This window comes from Lissotriton helveticus, chromosome 2_1, assembly GCF_964261635.1.
Source record: "Lissotriton helveticus chromosome 2_1, aLisHel1.1, whole genome shotgun sequence".
In the NCBI taxonomy this organism is placed as follows: domain Eukaryota; kingdom Metazoa; phylum Chordata; class Amphibia; order Caudata; family Salamandridae; genus Lissotriton; species Lissotriton helveticus.
Genome location: NC_136059.1, coordinates 412,908,547 through 412,932,829, shown reverse-complemented (window position 1 = coordinate 412,932,829; position 24,283 = coordinate 412,908,547). Strand labels below are relative to the sequence as shown.

Genomic DNA, 24,283 nt, shown 5'->3' with positions numbered 1-24,283 from the left:
TTTTAAATCCTGTGTTTGAGAATAGCACTTTTAGAAAGTGGCTGTTCTCTTGTCTGACCTTTCTGTGTGCCTTGGCCTGTTTGTGAATTGACTGTCTGATTTGAGAGTGACAGGGGCCGGGGAGCCCCCAGGAGGCTGGGTGAGTCAGCCCTAGGCTGAATGACTGCATCTGCATCTTGAGTGGTGGGAGGAGATAGCACCTGGGTCTGAATAGGGTTGTGCCTGCCTTCCACAATGCTGGATCCACCTCCTGCTGGGCGGATGATGACCCTGCCCCTCTCACTGAAAGGAAAGGAGAAGCCAGGAAAACAAAGTGCTCAAGGAACACCCAGAACTGGTTCAGACCGGGCTCAGAGCCCTTCTGCACAAAGGGAACAAAGACTTTTAGGGGTATAAGTACAGGACCCTTGAATACAGAAAATTATATCATCCTGGAATCAAGAAGGAATCTATGCCAAGGAGAAAGCTGGAACACTGAAGAAGGAAGACTGTCCTGCTGTTGCTTTGCTGGACTGACCTGCAGTTTCTGTGCTGCCAAGGAGAGGGGAAGGACATTGCTTTGTGCTCTGTCCCCTTGCTTGAAGGAATCTCCAGGGACTGAAGAAGAGCTGGCTCCCTGTTAAGAAGTCCGAGGAACAAAAGTACTTCACCCCCAGCTTGGGCCATTAGTGGTGCCTCTGGAAGTTGTACCTATGTTGGGAAGCTGGAAACCAAGATTTTAAAGACTTTCTGCAAGTTTTAGCGCATTGCTCGCTTGCGGAGCCCATCCCCGTCAGTGCTAGGAAATTCTCGCCGCTACGAAGGCCGAGATCATCGCAGCGCCTATTGCCACTGCCAGAGTCGTCGCATCCTTCGTTTGCGAAACGCACGTGTCCGGTATGGGAAGATTACCATCACTGCGAGTATTGTCGCGGAGCCTGTCGTCACTGGGTGAGATCGTCGCACCGCTTGCTTGCAGACCGCATCACGTCACTACGAGAGTTGTTGCAGAGCCATCGCATCGAGGGGCCGCGAGAGGAGAAGATCGATGCTGAGCCGAGCATCGTCGCCGCACCGGAGATCATCACTGCCCCGAAGATCGTCGCATCATACCTTTTGCGAGCCGCTTCAACCAAAACCTGTGCACCGGAATCCACGCAAGGTATCGCATCCCTCCCCATACAGACCAGAGTCACCGCAACATGCCCGCTACGTCCAGCAGGGTTGTCGCATCGCCTCCCCAGGGTCTCAGGTGTGACGCGTCGCTTGCTTTTCATCGCTACAGCTTTCACTTGGAACTTTTTGTCGCATCTAAAGGTACTGTTGGCTAAAACGTGATGGGAAGTCTGCCTAGTCCTCCTCTTGTACACTCGAGTTATTGAAAATGTTAGTTGGCCAACTCAGGTTATTTACTAGGTCCCAGAAAGTACTGATGTGGGTTTGCTTTGCGTTAAATACTAGTTTGTTCCAGTTTGCCTCACACAATTTCCTTTTGTCGTCTCAATGTTGTTTTTTTAATTTTTTTTATTGGCATTTTTCAAAGGCATAGAATGTCAAACTGTAATTAACATACAGATCGTTGCACAACAACATCCATCATCCAGTTGAGACTATACAGTGTAATCCATAACTACAGATAACAGTAGTGCAGCTGATATATACAGTTAGTCAACTTTGTACGTTTTCAGGTATTCTATTAAATATTTCCAATGATCTCTAGGTCATGAACCCACAGGTAACTCTTCCTCATGAGTTTGCAGGGTGTCTCTACAATACACCAGATCTTGAATCCAGTGCTTAACCCTCGGAGCCTTTTTACTACCCCAGCTCAATGATATTCTGCGTATGGCTAGGAGTAATGGAATTGCGCTAAATTTGACTGCATGCAGTGACAATGCATTTAAAATAAGTGAAGCCATGAAAAGGGCTCCAGGCCATTGTGTTGTACAAGAACATAGTCATGAGCTCCTAAGGAGAACTACCAGGCCCAGTTAGGACAGGCAGGGGCATAGCATCAGTGGGGTGTTTGAGGTCTAAATGCATTCTTGGTGTGGTAGTTGGGTCTTTAGGCCCCGAATCAGATCTCCTACATCTGTTTGGATCTTTCTCATAAATATCATTTCACTGAAAGGTTTTCACTTTTTCATTTTTTGGGATAGGGATGTTACATATATATATAGTGTTCAGCTTGCTAAAAAAGTAGTGAATCTGCAAACATAAAAGATCTTCTTGAATGGGTGCAAACATACAAACATGGGCGGCAATAGGCTTGGAAAGTTGTGCTACTCAGGTTTCCAAGCATAGCACTGCTAATCAAACACCCAAAAGGTGATATGATGAATGATTGCAAATAGTCTAACCAGGGGCAATCGCTCGGGGTAGCATTCCAATCCATCCATTTTTGCCTAGTGTGCCTCTCTAGAAAGAGGTGATTCAGAAAAGGGGGTGGTGATGAACAGAGTGCCTGAATTAAGCAGACCACTCTTACCCAGTCCAAAGATCAGGGCTTGATCCATCACCGTTTTTTAGCTCACTGCACCATCCCAGCTCAGAACTTGGCTATATGCAAATTAGTCTGTTCCTGTCCCAGTGCATGATGGGAACAGGGCAAACCAAACTACCAAGCCAATTCTTGTACTGGGAAGGAAACAAGCTTCCGGGGACCGGTTTCTGCCATTTCAGGCGTCGTCGGCCCGGCTTGCTTGAATCCTGATGGTGCAATGAGCAAGGGACTCACATCTGAGTATACCCTTCCACGCTTATGGTGGACAAAATGATTCAGAAAAGGGGGTGGTGATGAACAGAGTGCCTGAATTAAGCAGACCACTCTTACCCAGTCCAAAGATCAGGGCTTGATCCATCACCGTTTTTTAGCTCACTGCACCATCCCAGCTCAGAACTTGGCTATATGCAAATTAGTCTGTTCCTGTCCCAGTGCATGATGGGAACAGGGCAAACCAAACTACCAAGCCAATTCTTGTACTGGGAAGGAAACAAGCTTCCGGGGACCGGTTTCTGCCATTTCAGGCGTCGTCGGCCCGGCTTGCTTGAATCCTGATGGTGCAATGAGCAAGGGACTCACATCTGAGTATACCCTTCCACGCTTATGGTGGACAAAATGATTCAGAAAAGGGGGTGGTGATGAACAGTACCTTGCTAAAAAAGTAGTGAATCTGCAAACATAAAAGATCTTCTTGAATGGGTGCAAACATACAAACATGGGCGGCAATAGGCTTGGAAAGTTGTGCTACTCAGGTTTCCAAGCATACCACTGCTAATCAAACACCCAAAAGGTGATATGATGAATGATTGCAAATAGTCTAACCAGGGGCAATCGCTCGGGGTAGCATTCCAATCCATCCATTTTTGCCTAGTGTGCCTCTCTAGAAAGAGGATCCCACCTAAGGTAAATTAGTACTGATCCTGTTCCTCATGGAAACAGTATTTCCCAAAGCATGGTCATCTCAACAGATTTGTACCCCCGAGTCTCACTTACTAAGCAATGCCGCTGTTTGTATGTGTATGCTGCATAGATGATTTTAAGTGGCTGGGGAGATGATGTGACCTTACGGCTAGGGTGGTCGACCTCAAGGCTGGGGAACCAGGTTCGAGTCTCGGCAACGATACTCAACATCCTGTGATTCTGGGCAAATCATGTAATCTCCGGCGCCTAAAAAAATGAATGTGTCCTTGTGTAACAAAAACTGGTGCTCATGTAAAGTGCTCCGAATACCTGATATCTTTGGGTCTAGCTCGCGGTGTATAATAATCTGAAAGAAAAAAAAGCATTGTTGAATTGTCAAGTTGAGTAGATGCAAGACTCTCTTTGAGAGACAGGACTTATATTTCGTCATCAGACTTTGATCCAGAGCAAGACCTGCAAACGCATTTTAAAGAAAAGTCAGGTGGGAAAACAGTGACAAAGGGAGAAAGCAGGGGGAGAAAAATCCACGAGAGGGAGGTAAAGAGAATTAAGTCCATGGTAGTGAACGAAAGAGGCACGTGGTAGTCTTCAGCGACCTCTACCTACATGACAGCCTACTGCAAGGGAATCTGCATACAATTTTATGTCCGGCAGTTTGCTTTCCATAAACTAGGCGCTAGGAAAGACATTTGTTTCTGATTAATAGTGCTGCTTGAAATTAGAGATAAAAAAAGAAAAACATTGTAGAATCAGGTAGAAATTGCCAGTTTTTTTTTTAAGTTTGACAATCTATATTTAACTTTTTAAACTATAGAATGAAATTAACGCCGTCAATTAACTATTGAACGAACTTCCTTATAAATATCTTTTTTGATAAAAATGAGCGACACAATTACAGAATACCAATGCAAGAAAAAGGAAAATAGTTTTAACTCGAGCGAATCTGTAGCTGGCTTCTGACTCAGCCGTGGCTTTTATCCACCTAATGCACAGACCTTCAGAGCGTTTGATTCACAACAGCAGCAGCAGAGAGGAGTGCAGCACGGTGCATGGAAAGGAGCGGCCCCAGTGCGCAGGTTTGTCATTGCGAATTACAGCTGAAAGTTTCAAAGACGGGAATAGAGATGCTGGACTGCAAATGACTCTTGAAGTCACGACTTGTGCTGCAGCTTGAGTGGCTTTTATATGTTGGCCCTGATAGGTACAGATTGATTTAAAGACTCATTTGAGCTGAGCTTTCTCGGTCTGAGTTCACTGGGACAGGATCCTTTTATTTGATGTTCACTGGCATGGAACCGAGAGAGGAGGGAGGGCTGCATGATGAGTGGCTTCATGGCATCTTTGCTGTTCCGATGACGCCCTGGGCTGAGGTCCCTTTTGTGTTGCAGGTTGCCGACCGACTTTACACCAGGTCAGAGCAGGTGCTAATTTCCTGCTGGTAACGCGCCTTATCGTGTGTTTTGTGTTCTTATCGTCGAGCTGGCTGGTCGCTGTGAATGTTGAGGTGTTGTGTTGTCGTTGGTTTTTGCACAGGAACGCCTACTCTGCATCTCATTAGCGATAGTTGCAGGGATCCTCTGTGGCGATGTTTTTTGTGGCTGCTATCGCAGGTAAACTGGTGCTGTGGACTGTTGTCACCAGCTTGTGAATGGGGAGGTAAATTTATCACAGCTTTGGCTGCGTTAAAGTGCAGTTAATTTGGCGATGGCTCCTTGTGAATATACCCCTATGTACTTGATGGTTCCATGTCCCTGACAGGAATTAGCCTATTTGAATTGACTGAAGAGTTTATGACAATATTTGTAAATGAGGAACTGTGTACTAAAATGTAGGAGACCTTGAAAAAAATGGACTGCATTGAAAAGAGTTCATTGCAATAATAGGACCCAATACCTCACTGCCTGTTGGGGAGTTGTAGCCTCACATGTGTTGGAGCGGTCTTAACTTATAATAAGGCAACCCATAAAACTGTATTTTCGTAGCTTAGAGTATGAAACTCCAGAGCTGTAAAACACATCGGATTTTTATGAAGGCCTGTCAGAATAGATAGAATGGCACTAAAGAGACGTGAAAATAGGATACGTGAAAGCACCACCTTGAGGATCTTGGGTAGTAGTGGTAGTTTCTTATGAATCAAATAAGCAAGTTTACTTCACAGTATGATTCTCTTGTCCAAAAACCTAATTTTGAGCCAATAAAACTAATGTTTTTGTTGTCGAAAGGTAATACACTAGTAAAATGTGCTTAGGTCATCCTTTATTTAAAATTAATGAATGCTTCATGACAATGTGGTTTCCCACCTCTTTTCCTCAGTTTTAGCATCTTATCTTACAAGAGTGTTACTGTGTAACTGTACACAGTAGGTATGTCTATTAACCCCATCGCTGCGGCTGCAATTCCGCCTCAGCGCTAGGGGGGGGGCGCGCGGCGCTCCCATGCTCGTGACAGAACCGATCCGTCACGAGCCTCGGGCGCGCTGTGCTTGTGATGGAGCGGTTCCGTCACGGGCCCGCCCGCTTAATAGAATGCGCCGCGCAGGCACGAAATCAGCGCCGCGCAGGCGCGCCGAGCGGGCCGTGACGGAACCGCTCCGTCACCAGCACAGCGCGACCGAGGCTGGTGACGGAGCGGTTCCGTCACCAGCATGGGAGGGGTTAACCTGTGAGGAAGTAACATTGACATAATGTATGAGAGGAATGAAAACACAAGTTAAACTCAGATCCCTTTATTTCTTTACGAAACAATTGAAGGGAAACATTTTCCGAACTATTGGGTACATTTAATCAATGCTATTATATTGTGGCTTTCAGCTTTAATGGTTACTTACAAAAGATGGAAACTCTGAATAAAAATATGGTAAAATCATTGACTAACAATATTATAAAAATATGAGCAATGAATTCCTTATCAGCTTATGCAATATTTAACAACGGTCCAGGGACAGAGCTAATTTGTCCAATTCATGGTTGTAGATTGAACTACAAAATGCTAATGTTGTAAACGAAAAATATGTTGCTGTAAATAACTAAGTTAAAAAGAATCTCTTGTGATTCTGCTCTATTCTTGTAATGATTCTCAAAAAGGCTTAGGCCAATTGGTATGAAACATGGAAAAATTGAAGAGCTGAACATTTCTTTCAAGTTTTAGTTAACAGTAGCATTTCGCATGCACCAGTCACATTAAATAGATGTAGCCTTTATGCAGAGAAATTATTTTTATCTGCTTAAATTATATGTTAGGCCTCTCTCCTATTAGCGGTGCGATGTGCAAGTGAAAGAAAGGTTGGCCACTTAAGCAGGAATGCTAATACAGGTGTACATGCCTTAGCCCTTCATAGAGTTCTAAATGACAGCTTGACTTTCACATCCAGCTGTTCTATGATGAAAATTATATAACGAAACAACATCTGTACTCTCAAAGAAGAAAGCTATAAACAGGAGTCCAAAGATGATACTTGCCTTGCAAAAAGCATTTGCAGTAAAATATTTTCAAAAAGGGACAGTAATTCCATTGTATCTTTGAGAAAGTTGATGTGTGTGCATATCTTTATTTTATGAACAAAAAAAACTGTAAATGCAGCAAATTGATAACATGACAGCAAAATAAAGTAAATGACAGTGCAGAAATGATAAGTGAATAGCACTTTATTATGAACAGTCCATCCATATGATGGCACACCATGCACAACACATGAACACTTGTCTAAAAGGAGAATGACCCAAAGACTACTCACTCTTTATGTATATTCCTTACTGTACCTTTTTGAAGAATTGAAGAAGAGGTTTTACATAAAGCATATACTAACGACAGTCAGACTTAAGAAAATTGGACAAACCCCTATTCTAATGTCAATTCAATAATATCATCAAAGTAGGACAGGGTATATTCGCACTTGTAAACTGATGAGCAGGCACAATATTTGCCACCACATGATAGATGGGTGAATTCTTTAGAGAAAGGTGTGTTTTCAATAAAGCCCCAATATTCCTAAATGGATTCCTCTAGTTGCTATGCACTGCTTATGAAGAGCCCACCTGTGTAAGCATCCAATTGGGTGTATTTATAAATCATGCAAGCTTAAAGGAGATGTGTCTGGCTTCACAAAGAGTTTTTAAGTAAGTCTTACTGACACAATTTCTTCCTCATGCTTTCCAAACTTGAAAGATTGAGTTTTCCATTTAACTGTGTAAGAAATATGCCTATTAGTTAAGAAGGATGGAAGTCAATGAAGTAATAAACCAAGAGCTTATCAGGGTCTCAAAGATCACTAAATAAATCCTCTGGTAGCTTGGCACAAAGCAGTCTGACTTAACTTAGAGGCAATGTGTAATGTATTTATTGAACACTCGAATAGTAACAATGTAAAAGCACAACACAGGAAAAAACCAAAACCAATTTAGAATCAAGTACATTTTAATAAATAAAATGACACCACAACAACAAAAATATGGTCCAATAACTTGATTTATAACAAAAAATACTCCAAAGGAGACCTACTAAGAGACCCACTAGATCAATGTAGGTAGCGCGCATAGGAGTAAAAACCTATGTATGGGGTGGGATTAAACACTAACTCACTAGGGGTGTGTTTGATATGCTAACCGCATCTATATATATATGTAGTTGGATGGGGCAACACTAGTTGTTTTTAGTTACCCTCACACACCCTAGTGGTCTCATGCTTCATCATCGGGTCACCCCGACTCCTACAGGTCGGGGTGGGCTCAACCACAGTGTTGGGAAGCTCTTGTGATAGTGAAGGCAAGTGGATATAAATAAAATACCTCAATCAGACCCCTGGTATCCCTTTATTCATGGGTCTGGTTGGGTTGTTAAAAAATAAGTAAAATGGGGTCTTACAAGGATTTGTATGGTCCTATGACCCTAGTGAAGTGCCGACATGTTTCAGTACTAGTGTGGCCATAAAGGTCCCGGACTTTCTTCAGGACAAGATTAAGTGACCCCCTTATGTGTGGGGATACTAAAGAGGGGGAATTCCCTACTCTATCAATGTAGCGAGGGAAGAGTAGCTTCTCCTCGTGTTTGTGTAGTAATAATGTTTTGAGATGCCAGGCTCCATCTGTGGAAAAATTGTGGCAAAAAACACATTATCAAATACAGGCATTACTCATATTCTTGTGTGAAATCCCGTGCGTAGCACACTGACTTCTCAGTGAACATGCCAGAATTGTGGAGAGCACAAGTGCTCTCATTCTATGTCACTCAATCTTTTATGTAGTGGCATTTTCATTATATGACACCCAATAGTTAGTGTCAAATATCACACACTATTTTGCTCAAATGATGTGACATTGTGAAGTGAAATATCAAAACAGTGGTTGCAGTCTCAATTGCAGTAAAACTCCCTTAAGAACACACACTTACACGTGCTATAATCGTGTATAGCATTCTCCAAACATGCATTCATGCACATCATGCAGCTTTTACATATTCCATAGTAGCACTTACCCAAATTATGTTGGGCGCAGGCTTCTCAGTCAGCAAGACGCTGGGGCATACTCTACTAACCAAGGAGTAGTAGTGAGGTAAGTATCGGTAATGGTATTGGTGGAATTAGCATTAAAATAGAGAGAGCCTCCAGCGGGATAAAGTGCAGTTTGTTAAGGTCTGCGGTTATTGCGGGATGGAAACGGGAGTGCTACTTACTTATTGCGAGCACACTCCCTACCGGCAAACAAACTGTCTCGCCTCCCGGCTTGTGGCTGCTGTTCTAGCCGGAACCGGTGAGAACAATGTTTATTTCCGTGTAGTGCGTGACGCTTGTGACGTCACACCCGGAAGTGGTCTCGTTCCTAGCCTAAGTGGATGACGGGAAATGTAGTCTTTAGCTTCATTTTCGGACTGAGTAACGGAGCTGCCTTAAACAGGGGATGTTCATGCAAACTGCTGTTTGTTTAGGCGCATATCTCTTTGTAATGGGTATTGACACCTGTGCATGCAGTTATAATAACACGAAGTAGCCTTATACTATATAGTGGTATAGTACACGTAATTCTTGCCAATTCAAAGTATATTTATGGTCAAAAGGTTAAATTCTCAACGTACCAAAGTGCGATGGCGCACGGGCACATTGAAACAACGCACCGAAGGGCGATGTCACAATGGTACATTTAAAAATGTGGCACAATGTGTAGACTATTTGTGAAGGACTAGAATATTGACCGGTCTGTAATCTGTGGGACCAAAACAGTGAGTTCATATATTATTAGTGACTATGTTTCTCAGCGTAAATTTATTTGAATCAGCAATGGGGTCAATCATAGACAGTATGCACAGAAGACATGATTATGCACATCGGAAATCTTATTGTTTCAGACTAACTGAAGTCAGTCTGTATTGTTCGATATAAAGTTCGTTCCATTCAGTGGTCACAGAAGGGACTTCTATAGTATCCCTAATTCTTAGTCTAAAGCTGTACTGTTGTACTAGGGTTGAAGGTTTATAAAACCATAGTATCATTTTCTCAATTGTGCCCCTGGTATGGAATCATTAAGGCCCATGATGTGAGTTTTGAGACGATAGACCCACCTCTGTTCTTTCTCTAGTAGTATTTTTTGCAGGTTATTGCCTGGCTTAATTTTCTCGATCACAGTCCATTTAATATCAGTGTCCTTATTATTTTTCTCAACAAAATGAGCTGTGAGTCTGGTAGCGATGATTGCCCTCCTTATTGTACTACGGTGTTCACTGATACGTATTTTTATCTTCCGGGAGGTCATTCCCACATAGGACAATTGACACGGACATTTGATCAGGTAAATTACTGCCTCCGAATTACAATTTGTGTGGCATCTTTGTTCCCAAGGAGTACTTAGGCCCAGATCCAGATGTGTAGTGTGTTCAGTAAATTCACATGCCACACATGTCCCGCAAGGATAGTGTCCCATCACTGGAGTGGTATTCCAAAGAGTTGTTTGTATACTTATTGCTGGTTTGAAGCTGTTGGTATGCACAAGTGAATCTTTTAGACTCTTACTTCTTTTAAATGAAAACACCGGTTTCTCATATTCCAGGTTATTAGATGTCAAGATGTTCCATTTTTTGTTTATGATCTTTTTGATCTGGTTTGACGAGGAATTGAACGTGGTTACACATATTAGTTGTTGTGGTTCAGTTCTCTCATTGGTTTCGAGTAGGGACTCCCTCGGTGTGTTTCGTGCTCGCTTCCTAGCATTTTCAATGTTTCTCATTGGATAGTTTTTGTGTTTCAATTTACTTGTCAGAATATCAGCCTCTTTTTTGAAGTCCTTGACGACAGAACAGTTTCTGCGAATTCGCAGAAATTGGCCCACGGGTAAATTTTCTCTTAGGCTCCTAGGATGTGCACTGTCAAACCTTAAGAGACTATTCTTGTCAGTGGGCTTGGTGTACAGAGAGCTGGACAACCTCCCATCCCTGGCAAAGATGTTTATATCCAAGAATGGTATTGTTTTTTGTTGTAGTTCAATGTGAACCGAAGGTAGGGGTTGAGATGATTTATCCATTGTTCAAAATTGTTCAAGATTGTCCCGTCCCCCTTCCATATTAACAGGATATCATCTATGTACCTGTACCACCTACAGATGTTGTTTGTGTAGGGGTTAGGAGCCCAGATGTTCTGATTTTCAAAGTGGCTCATGTACAGGCATGCTAGACTAGGGGCAAATGTACTGCCCATAGATGTACCATGGACTTGCAAGTACATCTGGTCTTCGAATTTGAAAAAGTTTTCTGTCAGTGCGAGTCTAATGAGGTAGATTATCCACTCGACTGGTGCTGACCACTTTCAATCTTCACTCTGGAGTAAATTTGGAATCACCTCTATACTCTCAGTTTGTGGAATACTTGTATATAGTGCCTCCACATCAAGGCTTACCAAAATGTGTTGGTCAGGGTCGAAATCGATGTCCATGATCAGATTTAATAGATGTTTCGTATCTTGTACATAAGATTTAATGTGTTTGACCAAAGGGCATAGGAACCAATCTGTGTACTGTGAAAGAGGCTCCAAAATCGAACCACAGCCAGACACTATAGGTCTGCCAGGTGGTGGTATTTTCCCTTTGTGGATCTTGGGAACTGTATAGAACAGCGAGGTTCTTGGTTCCTGCTGGTTGAGGAATTTATGCTCTTTTTTGGAAATCCACCCCCTTCCAAGGCGTCTAATGTTGCTGCGCTGATGGTTTTTCTCAGCCTTTCAGTTGGATCTCTGTTGATTCTCTGGTAGAATTTCTCATCTTGTAGAAGGGAGAGGCATGCGGTTTTGTATGCTTCTGTATCCTGTATTACTGTGGCCCCGCCCTTATCAGCAGGCTTAATAGTTATAGCTGCATTTTTCTTTAATCCTTCCAGTGCCACTCTTTCTTTTCTACTCAGGTTGTTGTATGTTGTTGTGTTTGGCGGTAGCGATTCAATTTCTTTGACTACTGCTTCCTCAAAGGCTAGAACTTCAGGTGGCATGAGGTTAGTCGGTGGTACAAATGTTGACTTATTCTTTAAGTCTGTATAGTTGCCTTCAGTGATGGTTACATCTTTGTCTTTAAAGAAGGTTTTCAATCTAATTTTCCTGAAGAATTCTCCCAATTCACATCTTAGATTAAATTTGTCAAGGGGTGTCGTGGGAACGAAGCCCAAGTCTTTCTCCAGTTCTTTGACCTCGTCTTCTGTCAGGACAATTTCGGAGAGGTTCACAATTATTCCCTCATTCCACTCGGTCCTGGTTGTGGTTGGCCCTTCGTCGTGCTCCTCGTATTGGGTGTGGTTTTCTCTGTTTGGTTCCATGTGACTTTCCTGTTGTTGTTGTTCCCCCCTCTGCCCCGTCTGCCTCTTCTTCCGCACTGTGATAAAAAATGGTTGTAATTGGGTTGAAAGTAAGGTCCCATGGGGTATTGTGGTGGTCCATTGAAAGGCCCTGGGGCAAAAGGTACTGGCCACTGATACATTTGTGGTGGGCCATAGATCTGATTGTATCCACCTCTACGAGGACGTCTTTGGTTCTGATTCCAATTCTTTTTAGAGCTATCACTTGAATAGCCACCTTGGTCAGAGTCAATGGAACCTGAATCACTACTTCTAGTGGATCCTGTATCAGATAGTCGCTCACCCTGATAGTCATCCTTGATATATGGGTATACCTTTTCATGGCTGAATTTTTTCAAGTCTTTTTGCAATTTGGAGATTTTACTTTGCATTAGGAAGTCTTTATGTTCTGTTATCTCTTTATTGACTTCCTCTAGTTTCTTCTTGTAGATGGTCAACTTTATTTCTGTGAGAAGGTGATCTTCACTTGTCTTGATTTTAATTAGCATGGCTTCAGACAGGCGTTTGGCTGTGTTAATGATTAGGATAAGCCAATCCCGCGAGCAGCGCCAAGCTATTAATGACCACTCCTTTTTAAATAGTGGGTCATCCAAAAAGATCCTCGGGCATTGGAGACCAACAAGCCTGTTGGTGCTGCATTCCTCCTTAAATATTCTGTCATTATTGCTTCATGGAGAAGGATGCGCATTTGATTGCGCTTTAACTCCTTCAGTTCATCCCAATTTTCTGCTTGGGTCAGACTCTGATTGATATTCGTGTCTGATAATAATGATGGACCAGCCAAAATTGCTGAGGCATCATCGTCCGTATATCCTATGCCCATTAGATCGGCCATGGCACTACTTGGTCGTGTGTGTTAAATGTGACTAAAAACTGCAAGAAAACACTAATACTGGTAATACTTCAACTTCCAGAGGTTCGTAACACTGTCCTAGACAGTACTGAAAAAACCCACAGCTGTACGCTGCTCAAAAGCTGAACAATAACGGGCCACTGTAACTTAATCCAGAGGTCCTAAGGGATATGAGAGGGTATATGGAGTACGTCCTCCCTACAAATACTTTATAACAAAAAATACTCCAAAGGAGACCTACTAAGAGACCCACTAGATCAATGTAGGTAGCGCGCATAGGGGTAAAAACCTATGTATGATATGCTAACACCCCCCTAGTGAGTTAGTCCTTTGGAGTATTTTTGGTATAAAGTATTTGTAGGGAGGACGTACTCCATATACCCTCTCATATCCCTTAGGACCTCTGGATTAAGTTACAGTGGCCCGTTATTTTTCAGCTTTTGAGCAGCGTACAGCTGTGGGTTTTTTCAGTACTGTCTAGGACAGTGTTACGAACCTGTGGAAGTTGAAGTATTATCAGTATTAGTGGTTTCTTGCAGTTTTTAGTCACATTTAACACACACGACCGAGTCGTGCCATGGCCGATCTAATGGGCATAGGATATACGGACGATGATGCCTCAGCAATTTTGGCTGGTCCATCATTATTATCAGACACGAATATCAATCAGAGTCTGACCCAAGCACAACATTGGGATGAACTGAAGGAGTTGAAGCGCAATCAAATGCGCATCCTTCTCCATAGAGCAATAATGACAGAATATTTAAGGGGGAATGCAGCACCAACAGGCTTGTTGGTCTCCAATGCCCCGAGAATCTGTTTGGATGACCCACTATTTAAAAAGGAGTGGTCACTAATAGCTTGGCGCTGCTCGCGGGATTGGCTTATCCTAATCATTAACACAGCCAAACGCCTGTCTGAAGCCATGCTAATTATAATCAAGACAAGTGAAGATCACCTTCTCACAGAAATAAAGTTGACCATCTACAAGAAGAAACTAGAGGAAGTCAATAAAGAGATAACAGAACATAAAGACTTCCTAATGCAAAGTAAAATCTCCAAATTGCAAAAAGACTTGAAAAAATTCAGCCATGAAAAGGTATACCCATATATCAAGGATGACTATCAGGGCGAGCGACTATCTGATACAGGATCCACTAGAAGTAGTGATTCAGGTTCCATTGACTCTGACCAAGGTGGCTATTCAAGTGATAGCTCTAAAAAGAATTGGAATCAGAACCAAAGACGTCCTCGTAGAGGTGGATACAATCAGAGCTATGGCCCACCACAAATGTATCAGTGGCCAGTACCTTTTGCCCCAGGGCCTTTCAATGGACCACCACAATACCCCATGGGACCTTACTTTCAACCCAATTACAACCATTTTTTATCACAGGGCGGAAGAAGAGGCAGACGGGCAGAGGGGGGAACAACAACAACAGGAAAGTCACATGGAACCAAACAGAGAAAACCACACCCAACACGAGGAGCACGACGAAGGGCCAACCACAACCAGGACCGAGTGGAATGAGGGAATAATTGTGAACCTCTCCGAAATTGTCCTGACAGAAGACGAGGTCAAAGTACTGGAGAAAGGCTTGGGCTTCGTTCCCACGACACCCCTTGACAAATTTAATCTAACATGTGAATTGGGAGAATTTTTCAGGAAAATTAGATTGAAAACCTTCTTTAAAGACAAAGATGTAACCATCACTGAAGGCAACTATACAGACTTAAAGAATAAGTCAACATTTGTGCCACCGACGAACCTCATGCCACCTGAAGTTCTAGCCTTTGAGGAAGCAGTAGTGAAAGAAATTGAATCGTTACCGCCAAACATAACAACATACAACAACCTGAGTAGAAAAGAAAGAGTGGCACTGGAAGGATTGAAGAAAAATGCAGCTATAACTATTAAGCCTGCTGATAAGGGCGGGGCCACAGTAATACAGGATACAGAAGCATACAAAACCGCATGCCTCTCCCTTCTACAAGATGAGAAATTCTACCAGAGAATCAACAGAGATCCAACTGAAAGGCTGAGAAAAACCATCAGCGCAGCAACATTAGACGCCTTGGAAAGAGGGTGGATTTCCAAAAAAGAGCATAAATTCCTCAACCAGCAGGAACCAAGAACCTCGCTGTTTTATACAATTCCCAAGATCCACAAAGGGAAAATACCGCCACCTGGCAGACCTATAGTGTCTGGCTGTGGTTCGATTTTGGAGCCTCTTTCACAGTACACAGATTGGTTCCTACGCCCTTTGGTCAAACACATTAAATCTTATGCACAAGATACGAAACATCTATTAAATCTGATCATGGACATCGATTTCGACCCTGACCAACACATTTTGGTAAGCCTTGATGTGGAGGCACTATATACAAGTATTCCACAAACTGAGAGAATAGAGGTGATTCAAAATTTACTCCAGAGTGAAGATTGGAAGTGGTCAGCACCAGTCGAGTGGATAATCTACCTCATTAGACTCGCACTGACAGAAAACTTTTTCAAATTCGAAGACCAGATGTACTTGCAAGTCCATGGTACATCTATGGGCAGTACATTTGCCCCTAGTCTAGCGTGCCTGTACATGAGCCACTTTGAAAATCAGAACATCTGGGCTCCTAACCCCTACACAAACAACATCTGTAGGTGGTACAGGTACATAGATGATATCCTGTTAATATGGAAGGGGTACGAGACAATCTTGAAGAATTTTAAACAATGGATAAATAATCTCAACCCCTACCTTCGGTTCACATTGAACTACAACAAAAAAACAATACCATTCTTGGATATAAACATCTTTGCCAGGGATGGGAGGTTGTCCAGCTCTCTGTACACCAAGCCCACTGACAAGAATAGTCTCTTAAGGTTTGACAGTGCACATCCTAGGAGCCTAAGAGAAAATTTACCCGTGGGCCAATTTCTGCGAATTCGCAGAAACTGTTCTGTCGTCAAGGACTTCAAAAAAGAGGCTGATATTCTGACAAGTAAATTGAAACACAAAAACTATCCAATGAGAATCATTGAAAATGCTAGGAAGCGAGCACGAAACACACCGAGGGAGTCCCTACTCGAAACCAATGAGAGAACTGAACCACAACAACTAATATGTGTAACCACGTTCAATTCCTCGTCAAACCAGATCAAAAAGATCATAAACAAAAAATTGAACATCTTGACATCTAATAACCTGGAATATGAGAAACCGATGTTTTCATTTAAAAGAAGTAAGAGTCTAAAAGATTCACTTGTGCATACCAACAGCTTCAAACCAGCAATAAGTATACAAACAACTCTTTGGAATACCACTCCAGTGATGGGACACTATCCTTGCGGGACATGTGTGTCATGTGAATTTACTGAACACACTACACATCTGGATCTGGGCCTAAGTACTCCTTGGGAACAAAGATGCCACACAAATTGTAATTCGGAGGCAGTAATTTACCTGATCAAATGTCCGTGTCAATTGTCCTATGTGGGAATGACCTCCCGAAAGATAAAAATATGTATCAGTGAACACCGTAGTACAATAAGGAGGGCAATCACCGCTACCAGACTCACAGCTCATTTTGTTGAGAAAAACTCATAAGGACACTGATATTAAATGGACTGTGATCCTGAAAATTAAGCCAGGCAATAACCTTCAAAAAATACTACTAGAGAAAGAACAGAGGTGGGTCTATCGTCTCAAAACTCACATCATGGGCCTTAATGATTCCATACCATGGGCACAATTGAGAAAATGATACTATGGTTTTATAGACCTTCAACCCTAGTACAACAGTACAGCTTTAGACTAAGAATTAGGGATACTATAGAAGTCCCTTCTGTGACCACTGAATGGAACGAACTTTATATCGAACAATACAGACTGATTTCAGTTAGTCTGCAACAATAAGTCTCCCGATGTGCATAATCATGTCTTCTGTGCATAATGTCAATGATTGACCCCATTGCTGATTCAAATAAATTTACGCTGAGAAACATAGTCACTAATAATATATGAACTCACTGTTTTGGTCCTACAGATTACAGACCGGTCAATATTCTAGTCCTTCACAAATAGACTACACATTGTGCCACATTTTTAAATGTACTATTGTGACATCGCACTTCGGTGCGTTGTTTCAATGTGCCCGTGCGACATCGCACTTTGGTACGTTGAGAATTTAACATTTTGACCATAAATATACTTTGAATTGGCAAGAATTACGTGTACTATACCACTATATAGTATAAGGCTACATTGTGTTATTATAACTGCATGCACAGGTGTCAATACCCATTACAAAGTGATATGCGCCTAAACAAACAGCAGTTTGCATGAACATCCCCTGTTTAAGGCAGCTCCGTTACCCAGTCCGAAAATGAAGCTAAAGACTACATTTCCCGTCATCCACTTAGGCTAGGAACAGGACCACTTCCAGGTGTGACGTCACAAGCGTCACGCACTACACGGAAATAAACATTGTTCTCACCGGTTCCGGCTAGAACAGCAGCCACAAGCCGGGAGGCGAGACAGTTTGTTTGCCGGTAGGGAGCGTCCTCGCAATAAGTAAGTAGCACTCCCGTTTCCATCCCGCAATAACCGCGGACCTTAACGAACTGCACTTTATCCTGCTGGAGGCTCTCCCTATTTTAATGCTAATTCCACCAATACCATTACCAATACTTACCTCACTACTACTCCTTGGTTAGGAGAGTATGCCCCAGCGTCTTGCTGACTGAGAAGCCTGCGCCCAACATAATTTGGGTAAGTGCTACTATGGAATATGTAAAAGCTGCATGATGTGCATGAATGCATGTTTGGAGAATGCTATACACGATTATAGCATGTGTAAGTGTGTGTTTTTATGGGAGTATTACTGCAATTGAGACTGCGACCACTGTTTTGATATTTCACTTCACAATGTCACATCATTTGAGCAAAATAGTGTGTGATATTTGACACTAACTATTGGGTGTCATATAATGAAAATGCCACTACATAAAAGATTGAGTGACATAGAATGAGAGCACTTGTGCTCTCTACAATTCTGGCATGTTCACTGAGAAGGCAGTGTGCTACGCACGGGATTTCACACAAGAATATGAGTAATGCCTGTATTTGATAATGTGTTTTTTGCCACAATTTTTCCACAGATGGAGCCTGGCATCTCAAAACATTATTACTACACAAACACGAGGAGAAGCTACTCTTCCCTCGCTACATTGATAGAGTAGGGAATTCCCCCTCTTTAGTATCCCCACACATAAGGGGGTCACTTAATCTTGCCCTGAAGAAAGTCCGGGACCTTTATGGCCACACTAGTACTGAAACATGTCGGCACTTCACTAGGGTCATAGGACCATAAAAGTCCTTGTAAGACCCCATTTTACTTATTTTTTAACAACCCAACTAGACCCATGAATAAAGGGATACCAGGGGTCTGATTGAGGTATTTTATTTATATCCACTTGCCTTCACTATCACAAGAGCTTCCCAACACTGTGGTTGAGCCAACCCCGACCTGTAGGAGTCGGGGTGACCCGATGATGAAGCATGACACCACTAGGGTGTGTGAGGGTAACTAAAAACAACTAGTGTTGCCCCATCCAACTACATATATATAGATGCGGTTAGCATATCAAACACATCCCTAGTGAGTTAGTGTTTAATCCCACCCCATACATAGGTTTTTACCCCTATGCGCGCTACCTACATTGATCTAGTGGGTCTCTTAGTAGGTCTCCTTTGGAGTATTTTTTGTTATAAAGTATTTGTAGGGAGGACGTACTCCATATACCCTCTCATATCCCTTAGGACCTCTGGATTAAGTTACAGTGGCCCGTTATTGTTCAGCCAATAACTTGATTATCATCAAACAATATAATCGTATCTTCTCTAGTAATCACATGTTTCTAATGTGCAATAACTTCATTAACTCCAGCTGGCCATTCCTTAAAATTTAGAGGATATGAATATGCCAACTCAAATCCTACACATGATTTCAGGATTTCTTGTAAAGCTTCCGTTATCATTTGGATTATTAGTTTGGGGATATAATTTCTGTTGAGGTGGGCAAAGATTTCAAACTTGAACACCCAGTAAAAAACTCATGAGAAAGCTAAACTCATTTTCATCTTACCATAGAGCAGGTTGCAGCAACAACAAATAACTTATCATAAATACAAATGTTAAAACAAATAATCTTCCTATAGCTAACGTATATATTTAATAATAAAATTGAAAGGAGCCAGATACTTCTTAACCTGCTAGTAAGTACTACCCGCCCATAATGGGGGAGGAGCATCGCCCACTCGTCAGAGTTGGTGACAGAAAAATTAAATTATAATAAAACATAATAATTTTATTTTTCTGTGACTGGTTTTGGCATGTGTGTAGGGCGGGGCAGGTCCAGGGGGAGTGCTGGGCACTTAGAAGTATACTTGTACATTTTAGGCTGGCTAAACAGACATGCAGTCTCACTGACCTTGTCAGTGAACTGCTTCCCTTCCTGCACAGCTCTGCCAGGTAGCTGCTGCCCCTGACCCTTGCAGGTCTGTGAGTTTGAGGACCTTATCAACCCAGAGGCACCCGCCTTTGCCTCATCCCTGGTGGTCCAGTGAGGAGTATCTCTGCTCTGCTGCTGCTCTGCCCTTTGTCTCTCTACCTTTTGCCTTTTCTCCTCTGATCTTTTTTTCCTTACTTTAATTTATTCTGATTTTTAATCACTTTCTTTCTTTTTCTGTGCTTTTTAGTTTTTTGTCCCTATTTCTCTCCCTGTCCATGCTGCTGCTTGTCCTCGCCCCCTCCAGTCCCGCTTTCCTGCTTCCCTCTTTCCTGCCTCCCAGCTGTCCCGCCCTCCTCCTCACACCACTTAATGGTGGCCGCTATGCGTCACCATGCAGTAGGCACTCGCAGCAGGCACGCCACTGGTGCAAACCCATCTGCACCCATCCACATCTGGACTGCGCCCAGCGCCACAGACCCTGGTCCTCAGACCTTCCACCCCCAGGAGGCCAGCACCATCCATGCCCTCAACCGCGTATGCCACTCAGTCTGCAAACTCATGTCGCCCAAGAACACTACAGGTCCGTTCACCTGCCGCACCTGCAACTTTGCCAGCCTCCGCACACCAATCTCACTGACCGCACAATCCTCAAGAACTGTACCCGACCACCTCAGCTGCATCCTACTCAACATCCACTCCCTCAAAAGACACGCCAAGGAGATCTGGGACCTGCTCGACTCCATCTCCCCCAACATTGACTTCTTCAGGGAAACCTGGATGAACTCAAGGTCAGACCCGGACATCGCAAGCGCCATCCCCAATGGATTCAAAATCATCCACAATGACTGCGTCAACCACCCCAGAGCTGGCATTGATATCATACACAAAGACACTCTCCACCCTACAACCAGCTCCTATAACCTCTGACCCAAAATGGAGAACCTCCACTTCCAGATGCAGACCAACCTGAATGCCACCCTCCATGGCAACCTTGTCTACAGACCTCCTGGCCCCCACCCCCTTCAGCGAAGCCATAACCGACTTCATCGCTGCCAACCCTCCCCCTCAACAGACTACATGCTCCTCAGTGAACTGAATTTCCACCTGGTCAACCTGAAGACCACAACACCTCATCCCTAGTGGAGAACCTCACCACCATCAGACTCAAACAACTGGTCACAACACCAACCCACTCAGCAGGACATATGTTCAAACCCATCTTCAACCCAAGCTACAACATCTCTGAACCACACTGGACCGACCACCACTGAATCCACTTCTCCTTCACTAAACCCACTGTACGCCAACATGCTTACTGAAATCATGGCAGAAGTTGGAACAAGTTCACCGAAGACCAGCTCACAGCCTCCCTCAGCAAGACCCCCCACAGAAATGTACGGAAGCCAACACCTCAGCACGCAACCTCCACAGCTGGATCTCCGACTGCACCAACACACTGGCCCAGCCTCAGGAAACCCTCAAGCAAACAGCCCTCCAAGAAAGCCAGCTGGTTCTCCCCCACCCTCCAAGAGTTGAGACTGCAGATGGCTCAAGCAAAGATGCAAGAACAGCAAGATCACAGCAGACCACGCAGCCTTGAAATCCACCATCACCACACACCACTGCCGCATCAGAACAGTGCTCAGAATCTCCCCCACACCAATGAAATATGCACAGAGCCTAGGCATCATCCTGGACTTCTCGCTCTCAATGAGCCACCAAATCAATGCTGTTTCATCCTCCGGCTTCCACGTGCTCCACCTCCTTTGTAAGATCTTTAGGTGGATCCTCATAGAGCCCAGGCGCTCATCAGCAACAGACTCAACTACTGTAACACACTCTGCACCAGCACCACCCAGACACTCCTAAAAAACAGGAGACCATCCAGAATGCCTGCCCCAGACTAATCCCACGCCACAACCACATTACCAGCTACCTGAGAGACCTTTACTGGCTTCCTGGCAACGAGAGAGTCCCCTTCAAGCTTCTCACACACACCTACAAAGCCCTCCACATTGCTGGACCAAAATACCAACATACCTCAGCTACATCCTCTCCTTCTACACTCCCACCAGACAACTCTGCTCCACCCAACTGGCCCTGGCCACCATCCCATGGATCCCTAGACCACAGTCGGAGGAAGATCCTTCTCCTACCTCGTTGCGAAGACCTGGAACTCCCTGCCTCTGCACCTCAGGCAATCACCATTGCTGCCGCAATTCAAATAGGACCTCAAGACCTGTCTTTTCGACTGAACCGCAGACCCACTCCTAACCCCCTCCCAGTGCCTTGAGACCCTCTCAGGTGGGTAGTCACACTTTATAAGAACACTGATTGATTGATTGATTGATGTAGATTTCTATTTTCTCAACACAGCTGTGTTCACAGCCAGGTTGGAGAAAAGCTGCAGGCTCCCAGAGACTGTCTGAGTGGCAGACCAGGCTGCTCAGACAAATCCTGGCACTGCTCTCATAGCATGAGAGCAGCATCTGGATTGGGTAGGTAGCCAGCAAAAGAAAAGGTTCATTTAAAAAATATATTTATTTCCCCCCCCTGTCCGTCTGTCTCCCGCCCCCTCACTTTCATTTTATGGCAGTTGTTGCTGGCTAGCACTAGCTAAATATTAATTCTCATCATTTAATCAGTGTTGTGCAGCTATACTCTGATAATAGCACACTGTCTACTAATACGGTAAAGAAAGTAATGTAGACAATGTCTTTGGAAAAATTACTCCAGACAAGCTTTTACTTTCACAACTCTCCTTATTCATTGGTTCTGAAAGTATCCACAGCATATGTAAAAGGTCAACTGAAACTTCACTCTATATTTAATTTAAGGATATTCTGCTTAGATTCACAAATACCAGCCCCCACTTATGCTATCCATAGCTTGCACTTCTCAAAATGAATGCAGAGCCAGCGTTGTCAATACTTTGTCCTAGTGCAAAGTCACCAGAAGTGATGCACACCAGTGGAAAGTGTTGAATTGTTATTTACTTAACAACTTAGCAGTGGATTGCGCTACTTGTCATTACTCTGTGTCCAGAAGGCATCCCAGGAGTATTACATGGGAATTCCAAAGCTGACACCCTTGGTTTTTAAGACACAGAGTAGGATAAATGTTTTTCCCCAAAACTTTTGAGCATGCGTACAAGGGTTTTGATTCTGAGTGGCCCGGTACAGGGTCCGTACAAGTCCCCTAGTGTCTTGCAATTATGATTAAAGCTCCATGGAATTGGGAATTACTGTGTGGGACTGATTTATCTAGCCATAAAGTCACACAGAATGCCATATGAGATGCACTTCTATAGCATACATTTACCACCTGCTCGTAGCAGGTAATAAATGTATGACGAAGTCTGTGCATAGTCTGGTGGGGAATGAGAGAGGTGTGAGGATGTAGGGGAGGGAAGGAAAAGTCTTTTTCCCGTGGTAGAAGCATTGTTCACTTTTTCCCGTAAGAACAATAAAGTGAAATAAGATTTGGGACTAGATGTGAGAACAATAGTATTAGAGATTTCCCAATTTGTGAATGTCTATTTGGTAATTGCTATTACTAATGAACAAAGGGGTTATGTTGTCCTCTGTTCTCTAAAAAATGATTTGTAGTGAGCCGCAAATAGACCTACCTGATGAATATTAATGTGGTAGGTCTCAATTTGTGACCCACGATGATTCACTGCTATCACAGGGATGGTGTCCTCCTGCGGTCAGTAGACCACCATGACTGTGATTGCTTTTAAATGAAGCAACCTTTTTTTTTCATAAATGTAGTCCGTTTTTCCGAAAAGAAAATGGAATGCCTTCTGAAAGAGAAAAAATTGAATGTTTAAGTTTAATTTTTTAAGAGCAGACAATGGTTCCTTGGACCACTGCCTGCTCTTGAAAAATATATTTTCAACCATTCTCAAAGAGGAAACGGTCCCTTGGGGACCCTTTCAATGTGCGAATGGGCTGCCAACAACTCTGAGTTGGAGGTAAAGTGTGAATGTTTTGCAGCCACATTTCATTCGAACAATTCATACATACCAATGCAATTCTATATTTGGAAGAGACGCCATAAACACATCCCTTTCAAATATCGATTTGCAAACTCAAATTGCGATTCGGTGACAGGTTACCTAATAGCAATTAGGTATTTATACATATGGAAATTCTTTTTTGCGTTCACAAATGGCCTGATTCTGCAAATTGAACCAATTGCGACTTCAAAAAGGCTTTGTAAATCTAGCGCTCAGATCTTGCTGCAGCCAAAACGTTTGATGCAATTTTTGGGCCAGTTTTACCAGCTGGAAAAATTGGGTGAGGTGCTCCCACACCCACAAAAACTGGGTGCAGAAACCCCAAATCAGCAGTAATCAGGTGCAGCAAAATTAATGTATAAAGCATGAACTAATTTTGTTCCATCTGATGTAATCTGATCCGAAGTGGGAGAAGGTTTAAAGTTAGTGTAAGCATAGCATTTTGTAATGAAAGTGTAGTTATCCAGTACCTACCCTGTGCTAAACTATTGCATACACCTTTGTAATATAGTGCAAAGAGTTGTGCCTTGGACCTGACAGCCTGATTGTGCACCAGCTCTTCTTAAGAGTCCAGTTGCGCCATATGGCGCTGTCCTGCTCTCTCCCTTTCACGCAATGCATCACAACAACTTTGGTTGCCGCTCTGCATTGTGTCAAAAAATATTAGCAAAAGTGTCCC

The 24,283-nt window shown here is 43.3% G+C and overlaps 1 protein-coding gene across 2 annotated transcripts in view; it reads left to right on the top strand.

Annotated features, from left to right (window-relative positions):
* Positions 1-24,283, top strand: part of HCN1 (hyperpolarization activated cyclic nucleotide gated potassium channel 1) — a 1,081,228-nt gene that overhangs the window by 929,897 nt on the left and 127,048 nt on the right. The window lies entirely within an intron of this gene.